The sequence below is a fragment of the Protopterus annectens genome, chromosome 2.part1, assembly GCF_019279795.1.
Source record: "Protopterus annectens isolate FY-2018-M chromosome 2.part1, PAN1.0, whole genome shotgun sequence".
Lineage (NCBI taxonomy): Eukaryota > Metazoa > Chordata > Ceratodontiformes > Protopteridae > Protopterus > Protopterus annectens.
The window spans coordinates 727258306-727273457 of record NC_056729.1 but is presented as its reverse complement, the minus strand read 5'-3'; positions in this window follow the sequence as shown (position 1 = coordinate 727273457).

Genomic DNA, 15152 nt, shown 5'->3' with positions numbered 1-15152 from the left:
ATTTTTTGTTAGATGGTTCTTCTCCTGCTATACTTATAGGGTGCTGACATCATCAGTGTTTAGAAAGAGGAATGTGCATCATGTAGTGTGTTCTGCTAATTGCCAAAAGTGACATTTTTTTCACACAGAGTTGCACACACACGAACCCCACTCACCTAAACACACACTGAGCATTTGTAGGATTCAAACCCCTACCTAGTTAGGTTATGACACTTGAAAGAGATGCATTAGCAGAGCACGCTACTTACATTACTGGGAGATTTCTCTTCTCCTGTTATACTTATAGGGTGCTGACATCATCAGTGTTTAGAAAGTGGAATGCGCATCATGTAGTGTATTCTTCTAATTGCCAAAAGGGACATTTCTTTCACACACACTAACCCCCCTCATCCAAACACACACACTCAGCATTTGCAGGATTCAATCCCCTACCTAACCATATTATGACACTTGAGAGAGACTCATTAGCTGAGCACACTATTCAAATTACTGGGCATCTATTCTTCTCCTGCAGTATTTATAGGGTGCTGACATCATTATTTATAAAGAGGTATGTACATCTATTACTATCTGTCAGTTAGGGGGATAGCATATATATGCATTAACAGCCACCTACTTCAGGGTCAGATATGCACATCAGCACTGCCAGGTTATGTTTTATACCATGCTTCGTGACCACAGGACCTGTAACACACAACACAACCAGTTCAGACCACCCCTCCCATATCCAGGAAACACACTCTGCTTGGGAACAGTGTAGGATATGAAGGTGTTCACATACACCATTACAGTGATTAACTTCAGGTACAGGTATATTGTGTGGGGGAACTACTCAGGCCTCAACAACATCACCCTACAGCCACTACAATTTGTGAATCCATGTGCTATGGCAGGACCACTCACCACAGCTACAAGGGGGAATACATATTGGTAATCCAAATTACACTGGTATTCCACAACAAGAGCAGTGCTCCTGCAGTAAAATCAATAAACGTAAAACAATCAGTCATAAGCAGGAACGCAATGGCTTACAAATACAACGAGTCACAGTAAACCATAAAATCAAGCTTTTCTTTAAAAACAGAACGTCCTCTATTCACTGCAGTTGCAGTAAGCGCTTTCACCAAAAACGGCTTCTTCAGACTGTACAAATGCAACAAATTCACAGTCTTTATATACCCAAATCAATTAAACATCCCAATTAATCAAACAATTAATGATCTTGTCAACCAATATCTGGGTGTAGCTTACTTGGTGAACTCTTCATTTAAACACAAAACCAATGCATACTTATAAAATACATTAGGAAAACCACATATAAAATACTAAAAACTACAATAAAAACTTCATTTAATGTTTAAACCTTCTCCCTATTCTCCTTCTTTTTAAAATAGGTTGCAGGCTGACTTTATCATTCAGTCCAGGCGGATAGTCAATGCATCTAATGATCCACTTAGTTTCTAGCTCTAATGTATAGGACTCCAAGTCCCCTCCCCTTAAACTACTATTTACATTCTGTATAACAAAAAAGGTGAAATTATGTGCATGTCCCTTTAGCTTATGATGTTTTGCTAGGGCATTACGTTCATCTCCTATCCTGACTTGGTAAGCATGCTCCCTTATTCTTTCCCTAAACCGTCTATTGGTTTTGCCAATGTAGAACGCAGTGCAGGAGCAACACTGGGCAAGATATATAACATTTTCTGTTCTACAGGTGCTTCCAGTTAGGAAGGTAAAAACCTTACCGGTCACTGGTTGTTTGAACTCCGTGCCAACATTAATATAACTGCATTGATTGCAGTTATGGCAAGGTACTGTGTTGGTGGAATGAGTCAAGGCTTTATTCCCAAGTCTATGACATAATATTCTTTTTAAATTCTTTTTATTTTTATAACAAAACTTTGGTCTCTCTCCAACCATATTGCTAATTTCATTTTCCACTCCTAATATATGCCAATGTTTCTCTACAATTTCCTTAATATTAAATACATCACTTGTATAAAACAATGGCAAACTAATTAGCGGACCCCTCTGCTTCTTCTTATCATAAGGTGTGTGCATATCAATCTCATTTCTCCTAGAGAAATAGGGCTTTGCCTTTGTTTCTCTCGTATCATACACCTTCAAAATGGCTTGATCTATGTCTCCTTCCTTATATGATCTGTCTAACAATCTGGATTTCAGTCCTGTGACTTCATTGTTAAAGCCTGTCTCTGTCGGATTGAGTCACGAGGCCCTCATAATCTGTCCTTTTATAACATTATCAAATATGTGTTTAGGGTGCATACTGCACCTGTGTAACAGCGTATTCCTAAAACACTCTTTCCTGTGTACTGAAGTATTGACAATACCATTTGCTAACCTTATAATATTCACATCTAAGAATGAGATATAGTTCATAGAATAACTCATAGTGAAGCTTAAAAAATCAGTTGACCTATTCATATAAATTTCAAACTCTTGTAATGTAACCTCATCACCCCTCCATACCATAAAGAGGTCATCTACAAACCTCTTATAGAAGGTGACATTCTGTTTAAATAAATCAGAAGTGAATAAACTCTCACTTTCCCATTCTGCCATCACTATGTTAGCGTAGCTATTGGCACACGAAGTGCCCATAGCTATGCCATCATTCTGTATGTACATATCATCTCCAAAAACAAAAACATTGTTCTCAAGTATGATCTCCAGGAACAAAGCCACAAGTTCAACAAGCTGAGTATCCATGGTAGTATACTTCTTCAAATACTTCAGTACACTGTCTTTTCCCAATACATTAGGAATGACTGTAAATAAACTTTTCACATCAAGTGTTACCAAAAAATACTCATCTCTATCATCTAAGCCGGATATATATTCATAGAAATCAAGCAGGAATTGTTTGCTGTCCTTTAAAATATTAGTATTTGCTTACACTACCGTTCTTAAATAATGCTCAACAAACAATGAAAAAGGTTCTGTTAACCACCCCTGACCTGAAACTATTGGTCGCATTGGGGGATTATCTAACTTTTTATGAACCTTTGGGAGGCCTTTCAAAATTGGTAGTAGGGGATGATCTATCTTAAGAAATCTGTACAAGTCTCTCTGTATTATTTCACTTTTGTACAGATCATCTATCATATCATATACCCTGAATACCTTAACAAGGTAAAAGTGAGAGTTTATTCACTTCTGATTTATTTAAACAGAATGTCACCTTCTATAAGAGGTTTGTAGATGACCTCTTTATGGTAAGGAGGGGTGATGAGGTTACATTACAAGAGTTTGAAATTTATATGAATAGGTCAACTGATTTTTTAAGCTTCACTATTAGTTATTCTATGAACTATATCTCATTCTTAGATGTGAATATTATAAGGTTAGCAAATGGTATTGTCAATACTTCAGTACACAGGAAAGAATGTTTTAGGAATACGCTGTTACACAAGTGCAGTATGCACCCTAAACACATATTTGATAATGTTATAAAAGGACAGATTATGAGGGCCTCGAGACTCAATCCGACAGAGACAGGCTTTAACAATGAAGTCTCAGGACTGAAATCCAGATTGTTAGACAGATCATATAAGGAAGGAGACATAGATCAAGCCATTTTGAAGGTGCATGATATGAGAGAAACAAAGGCAAAGCCCTATTTCTCTAGGAGAAATGAGATTGATATGCACACACCTTATGATAAGAAGAAGCAGAGGGGTCCGCTAATTAGTTTGCCATTGTTTTATACAAGTGATGTATTTAATATTAAGGAAATTGTAGAGAAACATTGGCATATATTAGGAGTGGAAAATGAAATTAGCAATATGGTTGGAGAGAGACCCAAGTTTTGTTATAAAAATAAAAAGAATTAAAAAAGAATATTATGTCATAGACTTGGGAATAAAGCCTTGACTCATTCCACCAACACAGTACCTTGCCATAACTGCAATCAATGCAGTTAGATTAATGTTGGCACGGAGTTCAAACAACCAGTGACCGGTAAGGTTTTTACTTTCCTAACTGGAAGCACCTGTAGAACAGAAAATGTTATATATCTTGCCCAGTGTTGCTCCTGCACTGTGTTCTACATTGGCAAAACCAATAGACAGTTTAGGGAAAGAATAAGGGAGCATGCTTACCAAGTCAGGATAGGAGATGAATGTAATGCCCTAGCAAAACATCATAAGCTAAAGGGACATGCACATCATTTCACCTTTTTTGTTATACAGACTGTAAATAGTAGTTTAAGGGGAGGGGACTTGGAGTCCTATACATTAGAGCTAGAAACTAAGTGGATCATTAGATGCAGGGCTGACTATCCGCCTGGATTGAATGATAAAGTCAGCCTGCAACCTATTTTAAAAAGAAGGAGAATAGGGAGAAGGTTTAAACATTAAATGAAGTTTTTATTGTAGTTTTTAGTATTTTATATGTGGTTTTCCTAATGTATTTTATAAGTATGCATTGGTTTTGTGTTTAAATGAAAAGTTCACCAAGTAAGCTACACCCAGATATTGGTTGACAAGATCATTAATTGTTTGATTAATTGGGATGTTTAATTGATTTGGGTATATAAAGACTGTGAATTTGTTGCATTTGTACAGTCTGAAGAAGCCGTTTTTGGTGAAAGCGCTTACTGCAACTGCAGTGAATAAAGGACGTTCTGTTTTTAAAGAAAAGCTTGATTTTATGGTTTACTGTGACTCGTTGTATTTGTAAGCCACTGCGTTCCTGTTTATGACTGATTTGAATACATATTGGACCTGACCATCTGCAACATGGGGACTCTATGTTCCACACCAGAGGCAGACCACCATTGTTAATATCTGACCATACCCAACTTTCCCTGGGCATCCATATCCCATCCCCATCCCCAGGCAAGGAAGTCACTGCAAACAAATTATTTATCAAAAGCAGACTTTGCACTTGTGAAGACTGGGGTGGAAGACTTCAACGGACCCATGCTGGGGGATTATACAGGCCACTCTGCATAATCCTTGACAATTGCATTCTATGAGCATCTGGAAGGTTTGCATTGATCATGCTATCCCAAATAAACCCAAGACTCCTCCACAACAGGAGACCTGTCTGGTGTACACCAGCCATATATAAGCTGTACAACAGAAGGAGGGAGCTAATACATTACAGAGCAATATCCCACAGAGGGAGGACGTCTCTGTACAGTATTGGCACGACACTTCAATCCCTCAAAATCATCACGTCAAAGTGTTGACAGTGAAATTGTCCAGACACTGCAGATGAGGCTCCCCTCAGTCTGTAATTGGCACCCAATTACTGTTATAAGTCCTCGCCAACCCTCTTCCAGCAAGCACCAGCCACATGGATGTGACATTGCAAATTCAACCCCTGGGATCTCCACTGTGTCCCTGCTTGACGGAGCACAGCACACTAGCCTTAAATGGTGCCTTCTGTGACCTACTTTACAGAGCCTACTGTACTGGGGAGGCAGACGCCAAGCACACTCTGGCTAAGCTTGTATTCCCTAGGGCAAACAGCCTATTATTGACCTCTACACCCATATGTTTAATTTTCAGATGCACAATATTTGTTGCTGATAAACTGTTTGCAGGTCTTTATTGCCATAGCTTTCCCTGTTTCTATGAACAACTTGTGTATCTGTGGAAGATGTTTGAATATGTGAGGGATCCACTATTTAAATTATGTCTCTGTAGTCATTTAACTGTGTGCACTGGGCAGATTGCTGTATTGTGGGAGGTTCCTGGATTAACACATACAAATACCAGATATGTGTGGCCAACTGCTAAACTGAGACATGGCCTAAGTGTGTGAGCATGCCCAGTTCAGGCTTTCCATGGCTTGTTGCCTGACATATGTCTCATTTATCAAAGTGTGCGAGCATGCCCAGTGTAAGCTTTCCATATGTTGAAATCTGCAGTCCACCACATTTGTGGTTGTGTGTGAACTTCAACAATATTTCACATTTATAGTTATGTGTTGGGAGTCATGTTGTGTACTTACTGCCCAACTGCTTTGTGTCTGAACCCAACAGGGATTACACCTGTGCCTGCAGGGTTTCCATGGGATAGTTTTCTTACAGTTGTCAACATCCTTTCATACTGACCAAACACTGTAATATCATATAGCATACTGGTTCAGTACTTTCACTGTGGTGGACAGTATCCTGGGTTTCAGTCCTATCACTGCTTTAAATATTCATAGTGAGCACACCAGACTGGTTAAGGGCCAGTTGTGCACATATGACCATGTTGCATTTTGTTCAGATATGGACTACTTAAACCAGGCTTGTCCAACATTGGTAGTGTATTCCGAAACTTGGGTGGACATTGACAAACACTAGCTATGTGCACTAGGCCATTTCTAATGCTAGTCAGAGAGTGTGTTTGTCCTTTAACACACATTGTAACTGGATTTTGCCATGACATATTTCAAGGTTAGTATACTGTGCCTCTGTCTACCCATGACATAACAGTGATACCCAGGGTAAACCTGCCATCTCCCATCCACTCATCAAGATTCCTCTTGAGGAGAGTTAATGAGGGACTCTCTGGCTAACCTGTACTGGGAGTTTACTCAAGAGTGGAGGGAGCTTCTGGGTTATGGATCACTCACTATAGCATGTCCTATGTTTGTCAGTGCTGGGGTTCAGGTCTCTCATGTGCATAGCTCACTGGCATTCAGATTTTGCAAGGTGCAGCATGTTCATTGATTCCAGCTTGGACATGGCTTTATACATCAGGCACATATTGCCTCTCGGCAGGCAGTATGGCACTGTGTGGAGCTGCAGTTTGTTTAATCAGGCAACACATGGCATCTGTTCAAGCTCTTTGATCCTCCTGGTGAGGTACTTTTGGGGTATTTTCAGTTGATGGAGGTGTCTGCTGAGGTACATCCCACAGGGGCCATTGTACTCAATTGTGAGGCTGATGAAGGATGACTGAAGAGGCACGATGACCTCCCCTGATCTAGATCTGACTACCTTCATGATTAGGTGGGTATATGGTATGCTTCTGTAACCACTGCAGCCACATGGTTGTCAAATGCAAGATGTCTATCAACTTATGTCCCCAGGTCTCTTATTACTTCTAAAGTACTTAATGGATTAACACCTATGTGGTAATTGATGGGCACTTACTGTTTATCCACAGGGGATGACTATACACTTTTCTGCAATTAGCTTGATGACATGGCTCTGGCACCAGTTGTCTGTCTCTATGTGGCCCTTTTGTAGGATGCTTGTGCCAGCTGGAGGGTCAGATATGGTGCCCAGTTTGTAGTCCTCTGCAAACTTGTTCAGACACAGTCCTTTCATGTTGGCCTGTACCTATGGGAAATATATACCAAACAAGGGAGGTCCCAGGACCGAGCCTTGTGAGCTGCCAGTTGTAGCTGGCTTGTAGTCTGACATGGCTGCAGCATTTCTGACCATGTCAGTTCTGTCCTTGGGCTGGTTTGCAACCCATCTATTGACATAGGGGTTTATATTTAAGCTGGTGAGCTTATCTATACTGAACACGTGAGGTATTGTATGGAAGGCTTTTGCAAGGTCCAGATAGGCTGTGTGGACCACATTCCCCTCATCAATGGCCTTGATGACTGTTTCAAATGAGTCAAACATGTTTAAGGGACAGGATCTGCCCTTAAGAAAGCCACGCTGGGTAGGGTCCAGTGTCTGTAGGTCCCCAATATCTTTATTTCTGAGGTCCATGATGATCCTTTCCATAGATTTGCAGACCAAGCTTGTCAGGTATTCTGGAGTGATAGTTTGCAGTATCCATTCAGGCACCACCTTTGTGGAGAGGGACCACCGTTGCTGTACACTTCTCTTTGGGTACATATCCTGTGGTAAGGCTGAAATTGAGCAGTAGTCTTATTTGGTGTTCCATTCTTCTTGGAGTTCATGTTGGATACAGTCCAGGACACCATCTCATACCATTGATGCTGTGTGTTTTGCTTTGAAGATGCTGGCTGTTACCTCAGCATCTGCAAAGTCAGGGGGCCAGCACTCTGCTGGCATAGATATTTGGCATTTTGGTGGGGGGGGGGGGTTGCACTGAACCTGTCAGGTTGGATGTTGGCAATGTGTGTGGGTTTGGAATATTGTTTGTAATATTTGAGTAATTCAGAGCATATCTGTGAATTCCCACCAAGGTTCCTACCATCAGTTAAGAAAGCCTTGTGATTATCCTTAGTGTCCTGTACAATTTGTATCTTCATAGGTTCATACTAGGCTATCTGCCCTAGGGCATTTATAAGCCTAGCCAGAGTGTGTGTGGCTTTTGCCACCCCTTGCTATGTGAATATTATGCCCATTTTGGGTTTACTTTACTGTGCCTCTGTCTAGACGTGACACAGTGATGACCCCCAGTGTAAATCTACAATCTCCCATCCACTTGGCAAGATTACTGTTGAAGAGAGTCAGTGAGGGGCTCTGCCTAACATGGACTGGGATTCTGTTCCAGAGTGTAGGGAGCCTCTGGGTTATGAATCTGTCCCTCCAGCACATCCTATTTATTTATATGTTGAGGTTGACATCTCTCACTCTCGTGGCTCTGATGGATTTGGATTTTCTGAGGTGGAGCATGCCCATTAATTCTGTATTGGACATGGCCTTGTACATCGGGCATACATCGCCTCTGAGTAGGCAGTATGTGACTGCATACAGCTGGGGTGTCTTCAGCCAGGCAGCATATGACAAATGTTTGAGACCCTTTATCCTCTTGGTGAGGTACATTTGAGGTCTTTCTAACTGCTGCAGGTGTCGGGTAAGGTACATCCCAAATGGGGCATTATACTCAATTATGGGCCTGATAAGAGAAGAGTATAGGGGCACAATGACCTCTCTTGATGTAGATTTGAATCCTTTCATTTTAAGGTGGCCAATATAGAAGGTCTTCCTAGCCACATTGGCAATGTGAGTGTCTCATGAGAGGTTACTGTCCACTTGTGTCCCTAGTTCCCTGATTACTTCTTCCATATGTAATGGATTACCACCTATATGGTAATGTGTGAGTACCTTGTTTGGTATTTGGAGAGACATTCATACTCTCCAGTGTCTTCAGGAAGGCTGATTGGGGTTCCTGGGTTTGAGAGGGTGGTCTGTAGCATGCTACAAACTGTACAGCAGTTTTGCCTACGGTTAGTTGCACATGGATGGTCTCCGATGCTTTGTGCATTGTCAGTAACCTGGATGTGTGGGTATCTTTGCTGAATATAGATACTCCCCCTCCTTTTGTGGTTTGGTCCAGGTTTTGGGCCAAAAAGCATGATATGAGGTATAACCTGGTAGTGCTGGGGTGCTCTCAGGAGCCTTGATGCAGGTTTCCGTCACTGCACAGACATCGATGTTCTCCATACTGGGGAGGGCCTCGAGAGCGTGCATCTTGTGGTTTAGACTTCTGGCATTGAGTAGCATTACCCTTATGTTTTTTCCACTTATGTTTTCTAGGGAGGTGGGTTTGTCTTTTCATCCTTGCCTACAAAAGGCACTATGGAGGTGACAAGAGCCTTAGCCAATATCCAGACGCCCAGGGCTGACAGGTGCATGCCATCCCTGGCAAAGCAGCGTGGCTTGTCAAGCATGTCATCCCAAGCAGACATACATTGGATCCCCTTGGAATGACACCAGTAATTGAGCCAATTGTTAAAGCTGATCATTCTGTGTTTGTACTGTGGCATCATTCTTGGTGAGGGTAGGATGCTGCTCAGGGTCAGAGTCATACCGGCCTGGGCTACATAATCAGAGAGCTCCTCTATGTCTCTTTTCATGTAGTCCAGGGAGGTACGTCGCAGGTCATTCACACCAGCATGGACAATGACTGAGTCATATTTGTACTTGCTTTGGAGTGACCTGCATGCTTGTGTTATGTGGTGGATTGTAGCAGCCTGCAGACAGCTTACTGTACCCTTTTCCTTGTTCATTCTGGTGAGCGGGACATCAGTGTGTCTGACTATGGAGTCACCTATTACAAGTGTATCAGGCATGTTGTTTGTCCTTAAGGGCTGTGACTGTTTGGCACACCGCCTTTGTGTGCTATTTGTTGCATGTGCTATGTTTGGAGGTAGTGGTTGCTTGGGTGTCTGCTTTGGAGGCCTCTGCTGATTTGGTGGATTTTTAATTAGAGCCTCTGGGAATGTTTTTGTGTGTTTATGTCTTTGGTTTGCAGTTGTGATAGGTCTATGTGAGACTGGGTTTGTGGTGTGTGTGGTTACCTTCTCCTCCTGACTAGTTTTGACAGCACTGAGTTGAGAGAGCTCAACCTCCAGTTTGGATAAATGGTTACATCTCTCACATATATTTGTATTTCTTGGGGGGAGGAGGGGGTTGTCTGTGTACATGGGGCAGGTGTAACATTGCCTCAAGATTCACAGATTCAACATGTTGTAGCTGGCCTTAGTGGATTTTATTAGTGGCCATATTTTATTGCCATAATACTCATCAGAGATTACTTCCATTTTTGGGTTTCGTCTATCATGTAGTAGCTTCCTCATTCTCTTGCATGGTTTGGTAATGGCTGGGGTCCACCATACCAGATGCCTGTGTGTATGGAATTGGGTCTTGGTTTAATCTGGGATTGCATAATCCATGCAGTCCTGAAAGTGTTCATAGAATGCATTTATAAAGGGTTCTGAGGTGTGGCCCATATTTTCCACAGGCACAGGGCCTTTAATGGATTCCACATCAGTTTGGAGGAGTGCAACATTTGCTTTACACATGTTTTTCACTGTGGTTTTCTGGCCAGGGACTGTGGTCAAGATGTGAATATCCAGTGTGATTACTCTATGGTCTGATCTTACCAGTGAGGGATACACTTCTCATCTGGCCATAGAGTACCCTTGCTGCTGATTATCACATCCAGTATGCTTACCCCTCTTGTGGTAGTGGTAAGTTGCTCCTGAGCATTTTGGTTTATGAATTCTAGGAACCTTTGGCCTAGGGTTTTGGAGCTAGAATAATGCTCCCAGTCTATGTTTGAGTATTTTCAGTCACCCAATATAATGTTGTTTGGAGAACTTGATATTTTCATGTGTTCCAATGTAGGCCTAGTGCAGTTCCTGGCGTTAGGAGGGTAGTCTGTAGCAGGCTACAAACTGGGAGGCAGTTTTAGCCACTGTTACTTGACCATGGATAGTCCATGCTGCTTCTTGTTGTGGTACCAACATGGGGGTGTGGTTATCCTTGACAATTATTGCTAGTCACCCTCCTTTTGTAGTTTGTTTCATGTTTTGGGGCTGTAAAGCACGGTATGAGGTGTAACCTGGCAGTGTTAGGGTGCTCTTGTGAGCCTTGACCCAGTTTTCTGTTACAGAACAGATATCAACATTCTCCATGCTGAGGGGAGTTTAGACTGCATGCATCTTGCAGTTTAGACTTCTGGCATTGGGTAGCATTACGTCTAGGTTCTTATCCCGTGTGATACCTATGGAGGTGGGTTTGTGTTTTGAGCCTTACCTATTCAAGGCATGGTGGGGGTGACAACAGCCTTTGCCAGTATCCAAAAGGCCAGGGCTGATAGGTGCACGCCATCCCTAGCAGTTGGAGCATCGTGTCTTGCTCAGCATGTCATCCCAGGCTGGCACTCATTGGATCCCCTTTGACTAACAGCAATACTTAAGGCAATTATTGTAATTGATCATCTCGTCTTCATATTGTGGCATCATGCTTGGTGAGGGTAGAATGTTAGTCAGGGTCATCAAGTTTGTTTATACTATATGGTGTTGCATTGCTTAACACATGGCAATCATGCCTCAGATGGTGCTGCAGGGCTGTCTATGTTGGATGCACATACTACACTCCCTGTACATGTTTGAAAGCAGGTTGTGTCAACTTAGGCATCCCTTTTACTATATGTGTGAGTCAGAGAGAGGTATCATTTCCAGGGTTCCTACTGAACCAGTGCATGTGCTATGCGTTGCCGCTTTGCCAAGGCCAAGGCATACTGGGCACGCCTCCTTCTGCCTACTGGGGCAGGCTCAGATTGTTCCTTCTCCGAGTCACACTCTGCCTGTGATTGGCTTGGCAATGGTGGGGGGCTGTTTGGCCCAGCCCTATGCTGGTCCTGCTGCAGCTATTTTTGCAGAATCATATTATGTAGCATAGCACATACCATGACAATTTGGGTACATGTAGTTGGTGAGTACTTTAAGGCTGCACCAGATGTGTCCAGGCACCAGAACCGTGACTTGAGCAGCCCAAACACACGCTCAATTACATTTTGTGTTTGTGCGTGTGCCTCATTATGGCGTTCGTGTTCATGTGTGTGTGCATTTCTGATGGGTGTCATCAGCCACGGCTCCAGTGCGTAGCCAGCATCCCCCAGTAAGTGACCATGTGGGATGTCCCCATTGGCAAATGTCTGGTACAGCTGCGTCAAATGCCAGATATGGGAATCATGGTAGCTTCCAGGGCAGTCAGCACACACATTCATTATTATGCCCTGGGCATCACACATGACCTGGCAGTTGATGGAGGGGAAGCCCTTGTGGTTAATGTAGGCCCTACCCCTCTCACCAGCTGGTGCTTTGATGCATATATGCGTGCAGTCTATTGCACCCACTACCTCAGGGTATTCCCACTATTTGCTGGAAGAGACGCATATTGCTGGCCAATACCTCACGGGAATTGGGGAAATATACATGATCACCAACATGTGCTGATATGGCATCCAGGAACTGGTGCAGTACCCTGGATGCTGATGCCTGTGATATCCCCATCATATCACCAGTTGGTCTCTGGAAGGTACCTGTTGCTAGTATTCTTAGGCCAACACATACCTTGGTTTCCACTGAGATGGGTTCCCCTCTGTTGGTTCTGTGTGTGAGGCATGGCCTGCACAGCTCAACAATTTGCTGTAGGAGGTCTCGGTCCACTCTATAGCGCTCCACTATCTCCAGCTCATGTAACCCCTGGTAGGTGACCCTGGGCCTGTACACTCTTCTCCATCTCCTCACTGTGGGTTGTCCAGCAGCATTTGCATAGTCACCACCCTCAGCAAGTTGTATATGTCTCCTTATAACAGCTATGGCAGCCCCTAGCATTTTTGGTCTGAGTGAAGCTTTTTCAGTTTTCACTTCTAATAGCTTACTCCTCTGTTGCAGTGTCTCTTGAGAGAAACATTCTGCACTGTTGTTTGCAGAGTTTTAAGTGCTGGGCTGGGCTACTGTTCTGTATGTGTAATTGTCTTCTTCTGATTGTTTTCATCTGCTAGCTCTGCCAGTAATCCCTGCTAGCTTCCTACTATTTCTCATGTTTCCTTCTTCCCTTCTGTTTCCTCAGGGGGGGAGTGACACGCATACCAGCAAAAACACGCTCACAGCGGCTAACACACCTGCACACATGCTTAGCCAGACTAGAATCTGCTTATTCGGGTTAAAACACGCGCACACCAGCGCAAACAAGTTTACAGGTGTTTAAACAGGCTCCTACATGCTTACTCTGCCTTAAACGCAAGACTCACACACTTACACGCTGCACTCTAGCTTTTCGTGCTACCAGCGCTAAGACACGCAAGATGCACGCCCTGCAAGAAACCTTGGTGTTATCCATAGTGTACACCTTCCATTTCTTGGCTTCCCCATGCCTACTTGTTGACACTTCTCTTTCCATGATGTGTGACTGACATCTTTCACATGCCACTGTGCTCCAATGAGCTGCATTTCTTTCATACATCCCCCCCGTGATGTCACCTATCTCCTACTCTGTTACTCCCCCTTATCCTACTCCTACACTGCATGGAATGTGCTCATTTCCTATGTAACAGTACAATTCACTATCCTACCACTCATTTACATAGGATTGTCTAATAATGCTTAGTTACATTTGGCCATGTTGTTTTAGCCTGCTATTCCCTTCCATTGTAAATTCATGCTTTGCATAAACCCACGTTTGTGAGTTTAATTTTTTTTATTTTTCTGTTTTTTTATAGCGCAGCCAATTTGCGTGGTGCTGCACTACGTTTAAAATCTTTATTTTATGTTTGCATCCGGGTACGTTGCCAGTGGCCACATATTTGGCCATTGGCATGCTGCCTGGGACATTTGCAACCTTTATTTGGAGCTGACAAGGCTCCATTGTGTTATTTGCAGAATGGTACTCAGTTATCAACTGAGTACATTTCTGCAGATAACACGGCTCTTACACGGGCAGGTTTCTGCTTCCTGGATTGCGAAATTGCCTCATTTCCATGCCTTTCGGCTGCAAGTGAGGTAATTAGCATATCCACGTCCTGTCTGTGTAAGAGCCATTTTAGGTGCTCTCTTACACGCACATACAGGCTGTTCCTGGATTGCGATGGCTGCATGGAGTCTTACACTACTCTTAGACTCCGTGCAAGCCATCATGAATCCTGTTGATTATATTGTATCACTGTCTTGATGATATTTGTCTGCAGTGCTGGCATACAATCCAGAGCGCAGAATCTGATGGTTTGACTTTGAATGTGCACACATAAGTTTGCGCTAAAAAATCCTTACAAAGAAGGTTAGATATAGTAATGAGACACATTTCATTGACTATCTTCACAAGCCTTGCAAAACTAACAACTAGAAAGTAGAAGAATTATTATGCTAGCAACTGTCTAAATGGCTAAGTACAATATAACTGACAGGTACAATTATCAGGCCAACAGAACAAATAGAGATATAAAATACATATTGATGTAAGTAGTCATCCTATGCATCAGACACATAGCCTTAGAATCCCTGAAGCCAAAAGATAGACAACAGGGATGTGGCACAGTCATCACTTGCATAGGGTGATTTGTGTAGGCTAACGCAAAAGATTAGTGAGTGAGTGAGTGAGTGTGAGTGAGTGTGCGTGTGTGTGCATGTGTGTGCGTGCGTGTGTGTGTGTGTGTGTGTGTGTGTGTGTGTGTGTGTGTGTGTGTGTGTGTGTGTGTGTGTGTGTGTGTGTGTGTGTGAGTCAGCAAGGGCAGCAGCCAACATGGAACATGAAAATGTAGTGTGTGTGTCAGTAGGTGCCCGAAATGTAACATTGGTGTGTGTTTGTGTCTGCATGAACACAGCCAAGCTCAGTCCTAACCCTATGTGTCTGTATGTCAGATGGCTGTGAGCCATGTATGGTAGAGCTGACAGTTCATCATCTTTGCCCCTGACCATGAGAATTGGCTCTGCCAGGAGTTGCACTGACACCTCCACACCCAAGGTCAGAT